We start from the raw sequence: 16339 nt of genomic DNA, 5'->3' as shown, positions 1-16339 counted from the left end.
TATGTTCTTCATAAAAATGCTAATTGCAATCTTCGCAGAGAGCAGTGGCAAGAATGCTTTTCCCCTTAGGCTTTTCAATAGGGATACGGTTGTGCTATGTGGGTGACCTTGTATTCACTAACTAGGGACAAGGCTTCAGTCCTCTCCGCAGCCTTTCGAAACCTGCTGTAAGGATTCCATCACTGCGCGTCTGAGACCATTCAAACTCTTTTCATGGAAAACTGGAAAGCAATCTATTTGTTTCTTTAAAAAAAAAAAATCTCTTAATACAAATACACAGAGGGAGCTTAGAATATTTTTCCCTCAGTGAGTATGTTTTTCCAAGGTCAATTTGGAGGTTCTTCCTATTTGGCCGAGAAAAACTGGGGCCCCGGTAAAGGCGTCCACAGCTCTCTCTCTCTGTGGCTTGGAAACCTTCCCCACCTACAGATGCTACAAGAAGTTGCTGATGTTTTTCCAGGGCCCCACTGTTTGCTTCTCTCGCTACAGAGAAGGAAGACAGGGTGATGAGTGAGGTTTTATTTGTCCTGCAGGATGACTCATTCAGCAAGAGTTTCTGACCCAGAATTCTCATCTTTCTTTGCTCTCTCCATCCCCAACCCCCAAGCTTCTTTTATATTTTGGTCCTTGGGCAGGTTTCCATTGACCTTCTCTTGCCATCCTCTCCCTCAAATCTCAAAAAAATAATAAGTTTTTTTTTTTTTTTTTAAGTCAAACTTCCCACAATTGCATTCAATTTACTCTGGGAACTCGTTTAAAGGGCAGGGGTTTTGAAATATGATCAACAAAATAATCAGTTCTGGGTTACATTAAATAGCATCCTTCCAGACTGACCTAAGACTTGAGAGGGAAAACAGCTCCCTCCAATCCCTCCCACCATGAGCTGGACTCTATGTCTCAAAAACTTTGTATTGAATGGTTCCCAAAATGATGTCTGCCTTTCCAACAGGGAGAGTGCAAAGTCTTTCTCAGAACCCAGTCTCATCTTTGGCCCAGCTGCAGGCAGGTGTTACTAAATAGCCTGACGCTCCTCTGGTGCTCACAATGTCTCCACAGCAGACGTTCTGTGCTCTCAGGAAGGCTGGTCTTTTTTTGAAAAGGGGTGGGGTGAGAGGGACACTCAATGTAAGGGAATCAAAACATAGTAGACTAACCGGACCAAAACATTACAGCATCTAACCAATTTTCACTGCAGCCACACAAATCCAGGAGACCAAATATTGAAATTTGCCTTCATAAGATCCCATTTCTAACATCCCTGCCATCTCTTCTAATTCATTATAACATGTACAAGACGCTGTTCTTTCAACTTTGTCCTTCCCCATCTGTAAACTGGAGAGAGAAAGAAGGAACACAGAGCAGTGAATTCTTGCGAAGGTGCCACTGTCCAGCTGTATAATACCCTTTTACCCAGGTCACATACTAAATAGTCATATGGAACCTATCTGTTCTGTGAATGTGGCACAGTCCAGACCGAGGAGCCAGGGTTACTAGGAGCTTCAGCGGACTGCAGCTGACAGGAGGTAGTCTCTACCCCAGGCAAGAGGGCCCAAGGCCAGGAGAGATCAGCCAAATCAAAGGCAGTGTGTTAGGGAAAGCAGGGCTTTTAACTCAAGGAAGATGTGCTACAAACACCACATTTAGATCACGGCTAGTGTCACAGAACCACGTGCTCACGGCCAGATTGATCAGTATCAAATGCTCCGATGTTCTAAAGATATGAGTGAACAGGTACCTAAGGGTGGAATGAAGGGATGGAAAACAAGCTGGTGAACATGTTACACCTCAGCGAGGACTGAAAAGATCTGGCTAGAGATTTTGAATTCTGCACTGATGAAGGTGTCTTCTATTAGCCAAGTAAAGAACAGCTGGGTGTGGTAAGGTGAAAAGAGGGTAAATACAGGAAGAAGGAACCATGATAACAAGACGGGAGTCAGCATGGTGTGAGGGAGAAGCACAAGACTATATAAATGAGGAACGAATAAATGACATGAAAGGAGTAGGTGACAGCAAAGGGCATTGATGACATTTGAGAGGGATGGTGACACAATTAGATAAATATGGCAACAGTATGTTGCAGGATTTGGGGAGAGTAGGAAGACAGAGAAACCTGTGACTTACCCTGTTTTCCTCCTAAACATTCTGTTTTATAATTAAAAATTTTTTTTCATCTCTGTCATTATTCTTTTTATTATATGAAATTTATTGTCAAATTAGTTTCCATACAATACCCAGGGCTCATCCCAAAAGATGCCCTCCTCAATGCCCATCACCCACCCTCCCCTCCCTCCCACCCCCCCCCCATCAGCCCTCAGCTTGTTCTCAGCTTTTAAGAGTCTCTTATGTTTTGGCTCTCTCTCCCACTCTAACCTCTTTTTTTTTCTTTTTTTTTCCTTCCCCTCCCCCATGGGTTTCTGTTAAGTTTCTCAGGATATAATTAAAAATTTTTAATGTTCTTTTTAATGCATCTTCCCCTAAGAAAGCAGGTACAGATCTTTTTTGTCTTGTCCACTCCAGTGTCCCCAGCACCTGCTAGTCACCTAGCATGTAGGAAGTATCTAAACAATTTGTGTGTTCAATCAGTGAGTATACGGATAAATGAATATAAAGCTTAAAGAAACTTCGGGTAATGACAGGCAGGATAGAAGCAGGGATAAATCCATGCGAGTCTCATGACGTGTTAAAACCAACAGCACGTGGTAACAGGCTAGATTCGGGGCCGCTGGAGGGAGTAGTCAGAGGGGAGAGATTTAGGAACGAAGTGTCTGAGTGAAGGATGCTGCTTTGGGTGGGAATAGAAGGTGACATTCCCAGGAGCCAGCGTGGGGCCAGGTCCAGATGGAAATGCAGTTGGCTTTGGTCTTGCTGAGTTAGGATAGTGATGGCTATCTTGCCGATATGTCCAGAAGAGCTGAAAATACAGACTGGGGGCTCAGAAAAGAGGTCAAAGCTGAAGAGAGAGCTTTGATTTTACCCGTGGAAAGGCACAGGTAAAAGCTGTGGGCAAGGATGAACATGTCCAAGAAAGAGGGCAGAGACGAGAAAGCAAACAAAGACAGAGCCTTAGGGAGGGTGGCAGGATGAGCCAGTGTCTGAAGTTTATGAACCACGTCTTGATCTGCTGATTCAGTTATCTGATCTCTTATTCACCGGCCAACCCAGAAAACACCACATATCTTTGTCCGGCCCAAGGAGAGAAGGCCTTTAAATGCACGCTGCATTCCAACCATTAACTACAATCACCAGCTCTTGCATCAACCATTAACAGCTAGAAGCCGCTCTGAGATTGCCACTCGAGGCTGTACATTGCGAACTTATTTTTCCCTCTGATGCTGTTTAGCTTCTGATGATGTTATTAAAATGAAAGAATTTTTTTTTAATGAGCTGGAAGGGAATCCACTTAACCAAATTGTTTGTAAAAGGAATAAAACACATCAAGACTCTCTGCTTTGCACCATCCACCAATATAGGATCCTGCAAGAACCTTCTTATGTAAATATTTACAAGGAGGGTAAAAAAGGAAAGTGGTTTGGGGAGCCACCAGATGGAATAATACAAGAACAAACTTGCATGCAGTCAAAATGGGCTGTAGCAATAACTGGGCACCCTCTCAGGAATCTACTATTGCCTGGGGGCTGAGGAAGAAAGAATATAGAATAAAAGAAATAGCAGCTCCCACAGAGCGTCTCCAGAGCCCCATTTTAGCTACTCTCTGAAAACTGGGTTTTCGTTTTTATTAAAATCTTCAAAACCTAATTATAATAAGGTCTCTAATACTAATGTTTATGGATTGACTCATTATCCATCAGTCTTCTATAACCAGCCTCTAGTGTCTCCCCAAGTCTCTCGGAAGATGCCATTTTGGTGCCTTGGGGGCTGGTGAACAGGAGTTCATCATCTTCCTCTTGGGTTGCCTTCCCCAAGTCTGGTCCCTTTACATTTCATTTCTGAGGTTGCTGTCTCTTCATGCCGCTACCCACGAGCCTGTGATGCCTTCCCAGTTTCTGTCTCTCTGTCTGCCTCATATGGCCTATTTACAAAGAAAGGATCATTAAGATAAATAAATTGTATAACGTCTCTGTGACTGCTTTCCTGCCCTCCCCCACCTCTCCCTGGGCTCCCCAACCCAGAGAACATTTGAAGCAAACTTGACTCACGATGCATTTTGCAAATAAACCACAAAATAACATGAGTGTAAAAATGTTAGCTGCAAAAGTAATAAATAAGGAAATAAATAAGTGTGTAACCACAGAGGCTTGTCTGGCTCCTCGGCCCTCTGACCACAGAGGCCCTCTGCTGTCTGTCCTCACTAAGGGGGAGGCCAGGAAAGCGGGAGAGCACTTCATCTTTGCCCACAGGCCTCATAGGTGGAAGTTACATGGAGAGAGGACTTTTTCTTTCTTTGCAAGGTAGATAGTTCTATGGCAAAGCTACCCAACAACTGAAAACATTATCAGAGAATGGAAGACGTGGGCTTCTTGCCTCCGTCGTTTCAGATTCACTTACCATTTTTGAGCATGTACTAGGGGTCAGGCTCTGGGCCTGGATGGGTTCATGGTAGATCTCGTTAGTAACCCTAGGAAGTGGATAGGATTAGTCCCAATATGCAGAAGCGGAAAGTGAAGCCCATCACTTTCCAATGTAGAGGTCATCCTAGAACATATCACAGATGCTATGAAATCTCCATAATGATTGGAATGAATGAAGGAGTTAGAGGAGAAACGTGTGTGATTTTTTCTGCCCTATTTTCGGTCCTGACTTTTTAGACCCCCTCATTTACAAAGATTTTGCGATTAACACACTAAAGTCTAAACAGGAGGCTTGCCAAGTTTTTGTTTACTTACTTTTACTTTGAAATCCTGATTGCCCAAAACCCCTCTTCACCTGTGGGGTGGACACCTGTGTGGCTGAAGGATTCTGCCAAGGACATGACCAGTTCGGCCCAACCAAAGATAAAATGGAGGCTGAAAGCTGGGCCTGAAACCAGATAATAGAGGGAAAATCTTCAGTTCGGGCCCAGAATCCAGTGTTTAGCAATATTTTATGCCCCAGGACAGTGTTTAACTATTGGGGAAGGAAAAGAGGGCCATTGTTATTTAATATTTACAATATACCAGGCACTTTGGTCAGAGCCCCTGAGTCACACAACCTGAAAGGAAGCCCTATTCACATCATGGTCCTATGGATGGTGCCCCTCCCCCAGTGTTGTGCAGTACACGTGACCTGTCAAGCATTTCAAGATACCGTTTCTTCAAGGAGACACCCAAACAAACCAAAGACAAACAAAAACAAGCAAAATCCAAGAAAAACACAACCTCAAATAAGCAACAATCAAACGATGGAGACAGATGTGTATGCAAATGATAATCAGGGGTTAGGAGTAGAGACAAGTGCAGTTATAGGCTGAAAATGGAACCACCATTCAGTTGACCAATCTCACATCAATTAATGTCTTTGATTTTCACAACTCCATGAATAAGGGTTATTACCTCCATTTTCTAAATGGAAAAACAGAGGTTCAAAGAAGAAATGTGATTTTTCTGAAGTACCCATCTCTTAAGTAGGAAGCTAAGTCCAGTACCCAAGTCCCTAGGCCATGCCTCAGAGCTCTTCCCTGCTCCTCACCGCCATATTGGAAATGCCTCAGAAGAGGGACCAAAAGCAGCTCAGTATGCCAGTATCTGGAGGGGGCTGCTGAAAGCCACAGTCAGGAAAGAACCAGAAGAAACCTTAGGAACATGGGAGGCACAAAGATTACAAGGATACTGGAAGGAGAGTATATGACAAAAAATGACCCACAGCATCTTGGACTTATTAAATATCAAATCAAATCATTCCTTCTCTAGGATGTAGCATCCCAGATGGGGAAGGTTTATGATTTTAATACAAATGTTATCGTAACTTAGTTGGGATACAACTCTTTCAAAAATCCATTACATGTTTGTCTATATTCTGAAACAAAGCACAAAAAATGCAATTTAGCCTTTTTGGGAGGAGTGGACTATAGGCTGTCACATTCTTCACTGAACTCTAATGCACAATGACATTCTAGAGGACTCTAAATTTAAGGGACTCTTGACCTCCACACTCAGTTCAGATTGCAGCGATTTTTTTTTCATGCTTGTGGATTTGTGGGAGGGCTTTGTTTTTTGTTTTTCTGTCTCCTCTTACTAAGCCATCAACCTTGTACTTCTCTCCATTTTCAGTAGCCTGCCCGTGCCAGCACCTTCTCCCACTTTTAATTTGCTGTGTTTGGTCTCATATGTATTTGTAGGTAACCAAATTTGTTATTAGTCTGTATAAATTAAAATTAATCAAGCTCTGAGTAAAGGACTATAGCCCATCAGCAAACTAGGTCAACATTGGTGCATTAAGTTTGAGCCCTTCTTGTGGCTGTATCCATGTCCTGTGCTTATTTGCCAGGTTTACTTGTATTTGTTCAGTGAATGGCCTTTAAGACCCGACTTAAGTAAAACTTCCTTCAGAATCCTGTGAATCCCCAGCCGAAATTACTTCTGCCTCTGAACTCTCAAACTAGTACATGTGTCTTGGGGGGATGGGTCGTCACCAATGCCTATCTTGGGTTTGTTGTCAGTGGGGCTTTTCCCTTTAATAAAAGTAAAGTTTAAAGACAGGATTTGTATTTTATTTGTCTTAAGATCTTCTGCCAACCAAGGCTTTGTCCATAATTAAGACACAGAGACTGTCCTTAAGGGGATTTTATCCTAGTAGAAGAGGCAAATGGGAGGGGGGAGAAGGCAGAAAGAGTTGAAAGGGAAGGAAGATAAGGATAAATGTGGAGAAGGGGAGGAAGAGAAAAAAGAAGTAGAAGACCCTCTAATCCCTTAGCTCAGTCTATTTTCCCAAACAAATTAGGAGCCACTTCTGGCATTTCCTGAGTTTCTCGCTAAAATCTGTCCCATGACTGTCCACAAATGCAGACAACTGCCATCAGAGCCAGGACGGAGGGACCGAACACAAGCACCCAGATGTGCCCCCAAACCATGCCCACCAGAAAGGACACCGAAGGCCAGGAGGCCCCGCTGCTGGGAGGCTTGTGGGAGGAGGGAGCAGCCCCAGCTGGCAGGAGACGCTGTGGGCTCTGCCCTTTCCTGCCTCGCCACAGCCTGGCTCCACAGCATCAAGTGAGCATGTCCTGGAGTGAACTCATCCGAGGCCCTCCTGCTTTCGGACAGGTATTCAAATGAGTGAATGTTTTATTTTAAAAGACTTTGTTTAAAAATACGGTCTCAGAACTTTCTCTGTTCTTCCTGCTCTCATAGTCCCCAAGGCCAGTATAAGAGAACTGTCCAGTTTGAAATCAACAAAATCAAAGCAATTTAACATTGGTTGGACTCCCAAATATATACCCTATGAATATTCTGCTTTGGAACTTTCCACAACCTGTCTTCTCCAGATCAGTGGTTGAATGAATTGTCATGAATTTTGACGACATGAATTTTGATGCATAAGAGTACCTTCCCGTGTGTATGGTGTTGCCCCATAAGGCATTAGCCTTCGTAAGCTGTCTTGGCTTTGATTGCTAAGGCTGCTGTAGTGGGTGCTACATGTTGTTTTGGCCTTCTTAGCACCTATTTTCTCCTATTCTGGCAATCACTTTTCCTTTAGAGAACCACCCCTCCCTCCTCCCTCTCAATCCATGTGGTATATGAGGAACTGACCTTATTCCTCTCAGCTCCCAAGCTTTCGTCAATCAGCACATCTAACCTCACTGGCCACACTAACCAAATAAGAGATGGGCACGTGCCCCTGTCAGTCCACTGAGAGTTGATTGTGGATTTTTTGTCAAAATTACTTGGGGGGTGGAAAGAAAACCAACTTTTGGTTAAGGTTTTTTAACTGATAGCATATAAATGTGCAGCTGCTGACAAACACTAACAAACAGATGCCTGATAAAGAAGCCAACACAGAGAAAAGCAGAGCTGATAAAAGCAGAGAAGCATTATTCTGATTTTCTTACTTGATACCTGTTGCAATTTTTCAGTTATGTACCCAATATGTGATTTATTGCTTAGTCTACCTTGTGTTGGGTTTCTGTTAGTTGCAACCAAAAGATCCCTGGTTAATATAGGTGCAGAGACAAATGTAATATAAAATTCCTATCTTCATAATGCTTTCTACTTTGCAAAGTACCATCAAATGCATTATCTCATTTAAATATCATAAAAGATTCAAAAGTTGGCCATTATTGGGCAAAAGGCATGAACAGACACTTTTCCAAAGAAGATATCCAGTTGACTAACAGACACATGAAAAGATGCTCGACATCACTCGTCATCAGGGAAATACAAATCTAAACCACGATGAGACACAACCTCACACCTGTCAGAATGGCTAACATTAATAATTCAGGCAACAACAGATGTTGGCGAGGATGTGGAGAAAGAGGAACCCTTTTGCACTGCTGGTAGGAATGCAAACTGGTACGGACACTCCGGAAAACAGTATGGAGGTTCCTCAAAAAAATCAGAAATAGAACTACCCTAGGACCCAGCAATTGCACTACTAGGTATTTATCCAAAGGATCCAAAATGCTGATTTGAAGGGGCGCCTGCACCCTAATGCTAATAGCAGTGCTATCAACAATAGCCAAAGTTTGGAAAGAGCCCAAATGTCCGTTGACTGCTGAATGGATAAAGAAGATGTGGTATATACATACACAATGGAATTTTTTACTCAGTGACCGAAAAGAATGAAATCTTGCCATTTGCAATAACATGGTTGGAACTAGAATGTATTATGCTAAGTGAAATAAGTCAGCCAGAGAAAGACAAATAATCACATGATTTCACTCACATGTGGAATTTAAGAAACACAACAAATGAACATAGGGGAAGGGAAGGAAAAATAATATAAAAACAGAGAAGGAGGCAAACCATAGAGACTCTTGAATACAGAAAACGAACTGAAGGTTGATGGAAGGGAGGTGGGGGGGTGGAATGGGCTAAATGGGCTATGGGCATTAAGGAGGGCACTTGTTGGGATGAGCACTGGGTGTTACATGGAAGTGATGAATCACTAAATTCTACTCCTGAAGCCATTATTACACTGTATGTTAATTAACTTGGAGAAGAAGAAGAAAAGAAGGAGGAGGAGGAGAAGGAGAAGAAGAAGCTGTTGTTGTTGGTGGCCATTATCATGCTCGCTATTTAAATCATGAGAAAATGGAGGTTAACAAAATTAGCCAAGCCCTGGTTGCTGGTAGGTAACAGAGCCAGACAGGCATCCGATGTTCCTGCTCTAAATTCAGTAGCATCCATTCTTGTTCTAGAGAATTTACAATCAAGAACAGAAGACAAGCTGAGCCCATGTGTAAAGTTGAACAGTCAAAGCCAGACAGTCCATACAATGGTGAAATATACCTAATGAGGCAGCATTGTCTGTAAAATTGATGGTCTTTGGAATAAATGATCTGTGTGTCCAGAGGTGGGAGAGTGCTGAGGATTTGCAGCATTCACAGAAAGCATGGAGAAAGGACAGCACTGTTGTTAAACTTCTCCAGAGGATTTTAAGGCATTGGGATGTCAGATCCAGAAAGCCTTTTAAAAATCTTCTAGTCCAGTCCTGTATGAAAGAAAGAGAGGAAAAGAAAGAAAGAAAGAAAGAGAACAAACGGAACTGGTTAGAGAAAGGGAAAAAGGGGCTTGTTGTTATTTTATTATTGGTCATTCATTTATCACCTACGCAGTTCCAGGCTCCATTTGTGTGTATTATCATCAACGCTCACAACACTGCAAGTCAAGTATCATTATCCCCATTTTCCTGATTTGGAAAATAAATCTCAAAGTTTCTTCCCTCGGTGTCTTTGTATAAGCTGTGCTCTTGTCTCAGATAGCCTTGCTTTTCTTATCTGAATGAGGAGCACCTACTTATCTTCTAAGACAGTCTGAAGACCCCTCCCACAGGGACTTTTCTGCCCTTCCCCACTCACTGGCCTCTCCCTGCATTCAAGCCCGGCCAGCAGCAGGGAAGCACCGCACTCACTAGAATTTGAGGTCTTCGTTCACAACTCTTCTCCCTCTACCACACTGCCAGGCCCTTGAGATTAGATGCCATGTTTTGTTGGTCTTTGTACATCCGGTGCCTCCCTTAAAAGCTGGCACCAGAGCAGATGGGAAGAGAGAGAGAAGGGGAGAAGTGGAAACAGAGGACACAGGCTTAGCCTCCGGGGAATGTCCATAGTTGCAAAGCTGTGAAAGAACAGGAGGCAGCCAGGATGAAGGTGTTGGAGAAGAGCCAGAGTAATGCTGGGTCTCAGGAAATGTTGGAGGAAAGGTTGTCACAAGCATCAGTGTGGCAGAGAGATATCAGAGAGTGGGACTGGAGAGAAGGTGAGGCAGTGGGTAGCCATGCTGGTTTTGCAATCGGCTCGTAATCCCTTAAAGGAAATTATCAGAGGGTTCGGATTTATCAAAAGACATGCTTTTCTCTTCGGGCAATCTGGAGGATCTATGAAGTTGAGTAATGGTGTAATTATACTTCTCGGGCTGCTTTGCCTAAGTGACCTGGGTTGAAAGACCTCCAGGGCTTCTGGTTTCCATTTCCAGAGCAGGGACTAGTTGCAACAGATCAGCTCTCCTAGGGGAAAACCCACCACAATGATGGTGAAGCACATTTCACATGCCAAGGAAACTGGGATTCAAAACCAAAGTACAAACTGAACTAATAAGCTTCACAAGGGTTGATAGTTAAACTGACAGGTGAACGATTCTTGATGTATTACTACACGAAATCTAGGGGCTTTCCCCCTAATTTTGGTTGTAGCACGAAAGGAGACAAACCAGGCCCTTCTGTATAATACTGTTCATGGCTACCATCAGAAACCCAGTCCTGGGTGGATTAGCCTTGGGTCTCTGTCCAGAGGGAGAAAAGAACAATGAGCCAGAAGAGCTAATTTCAGCAGTTCCACTTATCAGATGTGTGATGGCTGGGCAAGACACTTCCCCTCCCTAAACCTCAATGTTCTTATCAGTGAAGTGGGTAATATAACAATACCTTCCCCACAGTGTTGGTGTGGAAATCTAATAGGACACTGGTCTTAAAAATTGTTTGTAAACTCTAAAATGCTATGCCAATACTATACATTTCCAGCACAAATAGAAATGCTCTTTTTACCAGTGTTGATAAAAGGTGGAAACAAGCTCAAAGTTTGAATTCCTCAGCCCACAAAACTCAACCCTTTTCCATCTTTTTTCTGAATTTATGTTTCTCCAATCTCAGTATACCCATCTGCTGAGATAGGGACTTTATTTTTTATTCTTTCACTACCTATTTAATGAATACCTATTACATGCTGGGCATTATTCTGGAGACTGGAGATGTAAAGGAAGAACAATGGCAAAAATAATCATAGCGACTACCCAGTGTTCCTTGAGCACTCTCTATGTTGCAGGTTTTAAATCAGGCATTTGACATGTACTAACTCATTGAATCTTTGTAATGTCACTAAGGTAATATTTATTATCTTCATGTCACAGACGAGGACATTAAGACTTGAAGAGGTTCAGTAATTTGCCCCAAGTCACACGATGGGTCAACGGCAAAGCCAGGGCCAGAAGAAGGACTGACCTAGGTTACTTGTCCCTAAGTCCTGTGCATTTGCCACTGTGCCAGACTGTCATGGTGGGCAGGGTCTCCACACGCCCAGAGCTCACAGGCTAAATGAGGTTGAAAACAGGTCAATAAGGAGTGACAATACCTGCCTCCACAGGGGAGTACCTGGGAAGAGCAGCCCCTCCCAGAGAACAGAACTCTGTGAATCTGTTGATCAGTGCCCAGAGTCAGGATGGGATGCATGGAGGGTACCTAAGCCCAACCATGTGCTTTGAATACTGAGTATTTTTCTCTGAAATACTTATAGCCTTTTCGATCTCATCATAATACTACCCCTCGTGTTTCTGCAGGATTTTGTGACCTGTTTACGAGGTATTTTACACTCATGATCTCATTTGATCCTCCCAAGAGTAATGTGAGATGGGTGGGCCTGGGACAATTATTCCCAGAACTGAGGAAACTGAGGCCCGAGGAGAGAAGGCTGCTGGTCCTGAGTCATCCACTTAGCAGTGGCTAAGTGGAAACTGAGGAAATGAGGCCCAAAGAGAGGCCATTGGTCCTAAGTCATCCATTTAGCAGCGGCAGACCAGGGACTTCAAACCAGGTCATCAGACTGGGGTCCAGGCTTCACGAATGTCCGGCCTTAAGACAACATCATCTTCCTATCTTGGCCCAGAAGCTTTGACAAACTGAATTACCTCTTTGGTCAAACCTGCAGATGTGTCATCAGAGATCTCAGAGGAGGATTTTGAAGTTCTTCTTTCATATGTGTGTGTGTATATATATATATATATATATATACACACACACATATATATATTCATATGTTCATATATGAATATATACACATTTAAAAGTAAGCTACTTTGTATTTATAGAGTATCTTTTGTCACTTAATTCTAAACACTTCTAGGCTCAAAGTTTAGAGACTCTCAGGACTAATTAGCCATTGACTTGGATCCTCTCTGACCTTGTCTAATGTCATGATCTAATGTGACCATTTTGGTCATTTTGAAACACTGCGGGTCACAGTACATATCACTTCGGGAGGCCCGGCACATGCAGGGCATATGGGCATCAGAAATGCACTGTACTTATTTCCTAGGGCAAAGAGAGCCCTCCAAGCAGGTTCTCCCATGCGCCTGAGCTTAACATATGAAAATGATTTCCAAGCATCATGAAAAAGTCTTCAGAGACTCTGAACATGTTTTTTCACTTGTTGTGTATAAGCAATATAGTTTTAAATACCAGAATAGGTGTTTTTATTTTCATTTTCTCTCTCTCTCTCCCATGTTTCCCACTTCACTAAAAGGTACCCGGCCATACAGCCAAAGGAAACATGCAAGGAGTTACTTTTATAGTCATTGACACTTGGTTGGGGACAAAAATTATTACAACTGACTCTTGTATGCCTCAATGGTTATGAGGGATAAGAAGGTTCACGTCTATGTAGAAGTTTGAAAACTGTCAATTTGAAGTTAAGGCCCCTTCCCTTCTCAATTTTGTCCAGAGTTGCTCGTACAACCAAACATTCTTGGTCCTGGGTCTATGGGAGAGTGTCTGAGAATAAGCAAACTGAACTGTGGATTCCTGGTTGCGGAAGGCCCAGGTTGAAATATGTTGTGATATTACCTATGAAGCTCAAGCTTTGAATATGTAATCTGAAATGTATGAATATCTTTACAGTGCCAATAGAGCAAAAGCCGATGTAACCCATAAGCCCCTGGGCATATGATGATCATCACCAGGATGAGAGGCTGTGGAAAGGACAGGCCAACCAGACTGCAGTTTGAATGCATATCCTGAAGACTCTGTCCTCCAAAGATATCCTTTGAAAAACATAGCTCTGATCATGATACTCTACAGTTTAAAATCAGCCCTTTCCATCTAGCCGCTGAGTGGCCCATGTTCCTCCCTGGCCCCACTTCTTTGCACATATGTGCTTGGAATGCCTCTCTCCGACTCTTTCTCCCTGGGAAATTTGGCAAGCTCGAATGCCACCTCCTCTGAGAAGTCTTCCCTGACTACCAAAACAGTCAGTTGTTCTTTCCTCTGTGCTCCCTTAGCACTTTGTACACAGCTCTAGGGTAGCATTAAACATGTTGCCTTGTAATTTTTTATAGGTCTTTTTTCTTTGCTACATTAGACTCAAATCAGACCTTATCTAGTCTCAGGGTCTCACACAATGACCGGCACATAGCAGGCACTTACGTGTTTGACAAAAGGAAAGGGGGGGAGGGATGAAGAAAGAATAAAGGGAAAGAGACGGAAGGTGAACAGGAGGGAAAGAAAAGACACAGGAAGGAATGCAAGAAGGAATAAATAGTGTTCTATGTCCCCAACTGATAATCCTGCTGTAAAATAGGCATAATCTCTTCTTCTTCTCCACAGACATGGAGAATCCATATTTATTTCACAGTCTCTCAATTAAGTGCCTCATTTGGATCCAATAAGACATTTATTGACTCTTGGTTTTTCTATTGATTCTGAAAAGGCCCCTAGAAAGATTTAATAAGTGTAGAAAAGATAAATAAGTGTACAGGTAATAAACTCTAGATTACATAAGCAAACATTACTTAATTACATTCCTATTAATACACTGACTCTGTAATGAATTTTTGAGGCATTTAATTATCAATTTGACAAGATAATCTAGGGGTAGTTAATGATTATACCAGTAAATTGTTTTTAAAAATCACTGACAATTATTAAGTCTCGTAACAGACATCAAATTAACTTGCTAGAACTGTCTGGTTAAATAGACAGCAGTTAATTATGAGGTACTTTCACATTGCCTCAAATTTTAATACGTAAGCCGTTTTAATTGTGTAATGTCAAAAGTGTTGTGTAAGGGAACAGTTTACCCATGGGGAATACTCATATTCTGTGTCGTGTGACCACAAGACAAGTACGAGCATGATCTGAGATGCGTAGCCTGGTTTGTCCCACTCTCCATCTTGGAACAGAAAAACAGAACGCTCTGGAAGAGACAAATGATTGTCATACAGTCAGGCCTCTGAGGTCATTCTAACTTGTCTCTCAGAGGGAACTACGGAAAAGTGGTCAGATTGTAAAGATTTAGGCTAATGATGGTAGTATTTGCCACCTTATGAACATCAACTGTGGGCCAGACACTGTATCCGTTGCTTCATATAGATAATCTCTTTAATGGTTGAAAGATAGCAAATCCACCAATACGTAGGTTTCCCTTGGAATGCTGAGAGAGGCCGAACAAGAAATCACACACACCAAGCCACTGAAATGACTCATCTCAGCTTAAAACGGCAGCCAAAGGCTGCGGCCACTTGTCAGGAACATGTCAGACAGAGAGCAATGGTCCCAGTGTTGAAGATATAAACATGGGTGAAGACCACTTACTTTTTAGGGGTTTAGAGTATCTCTTTTGCAACCCTCTTGCCAAAAGGCCCCTATCTGCCCTGATGGCTGGGCCACTTTTTACTCAATGAGCAGTGGAGAGGAGACACTTGATAAAGTACCTTTATCGTGACCTTCACAGTTCTAGATTTGATCTTCTTTCCTGCAACTGCCTTACTCACTCTATATTTTACCATCATTTTTACATGTGACTTACCCCTTGCCAATCTAAACCCAGGTTTCTTGGGTCCCGTCCTCTAGATTAGTTCTCATGCTGCTGTGTGCAATGATTGCCAGCCCAAACTAAATATTCAAAAGAGTATTTCCTGAGTTGAACTAAGTTCAACTGAGTTCAGTTAACTGAGTTAAGCCAGGCAGGATTGGACTGGATGGGAAGGGGTTGTACCAGACTGCACTGCATTGGGCTGGACTACGGAATTAAACGTTGTAAAAAGGGAGAGCAGATTCCAGAACCTATGTTTCTTCTGCTTTGGGGCCGAGGCACTTTCAGTGATAACAGAGCAACACGAGAGCTGTGCATGGACTCTGTAGCCAAACTACAAATTCCTAAGTTCACACCTCCGCACCACCACTTACTAGCTCCGTGGAGGATGAGTTCCTTAAATTCCTTGTGCCTCCCTGAGTAAAAGCTAGTGTAATAGTCCTTACTTTACAGGACTGCTATGAAGAGTCTATTCAATTAATTGATGCTTGTGAAGTCCTTGGAATAACGCCTGGCACACAGAACGTATATAAGTGTCCTTAAGTTTTTAAAATAAAAATAATTTTAGAAAACAAAATCACTACTTTGAACTATATTCCACTTTATACTTTATGAAGTGTTTTCATATATGGTGGCTTCCATCACGTATCCACAGGAAGGATTACCCCCATGAATCCCCATCTTGCCTGAAAGCAAGTGCAGATCAAGAAGTCAAGGAGGCCTTAAACGGTTATAGACTTGAACTCAGTTCTGTCTTACTGAAGACGTATTTTCACTTTGGAAGGTACTAGCATCTTATGATGCTGCTGACAGTTTTCAAACATGGTTCCGACTACAGTGTAAGCTCCTGGTCGCCCGATAGGCAAGAGTCATGCATAGTCATAGTAGCTTCTGTGTTAGCAGAACAGCCTTTTTCCTGCCCAGCACTCAGCAGAGCAAAGGATCCCAGCCTGGATTAAGTTCTACGGAATGAGTTCTGTGATGTGGTATGATAGAAATAGCCCCAGTGAGGAAGTTGGGAAACCTGAATTTGGCCCCTGGCTCAACCACTAACTCTGGTGATATTAATAACTAACATTTATTGAGAGCTTACTCTGTGCCGTGCACTGTATTTATATCATTGAAACCTCACAACAACAAACCGTGGGCATGTTTATTATTGCATTT

This window comes from Puma concolor, chromosome C2, assembly GCF_028749965.1.
Source record: "Puma concolor isolate L17-30 chromosome C2, mPumCon1.1.hap2, whole genome shotgun sequence".
Taxonomy (NCBI): domain Eukaryota; kingdom Metazoa; phylum Chordata; class Mammalia; order Carnivora; family Felidae; genus Puma; species Puma concolor.
Note: the sequence above shows the minus strand (reverse complement) of the source record.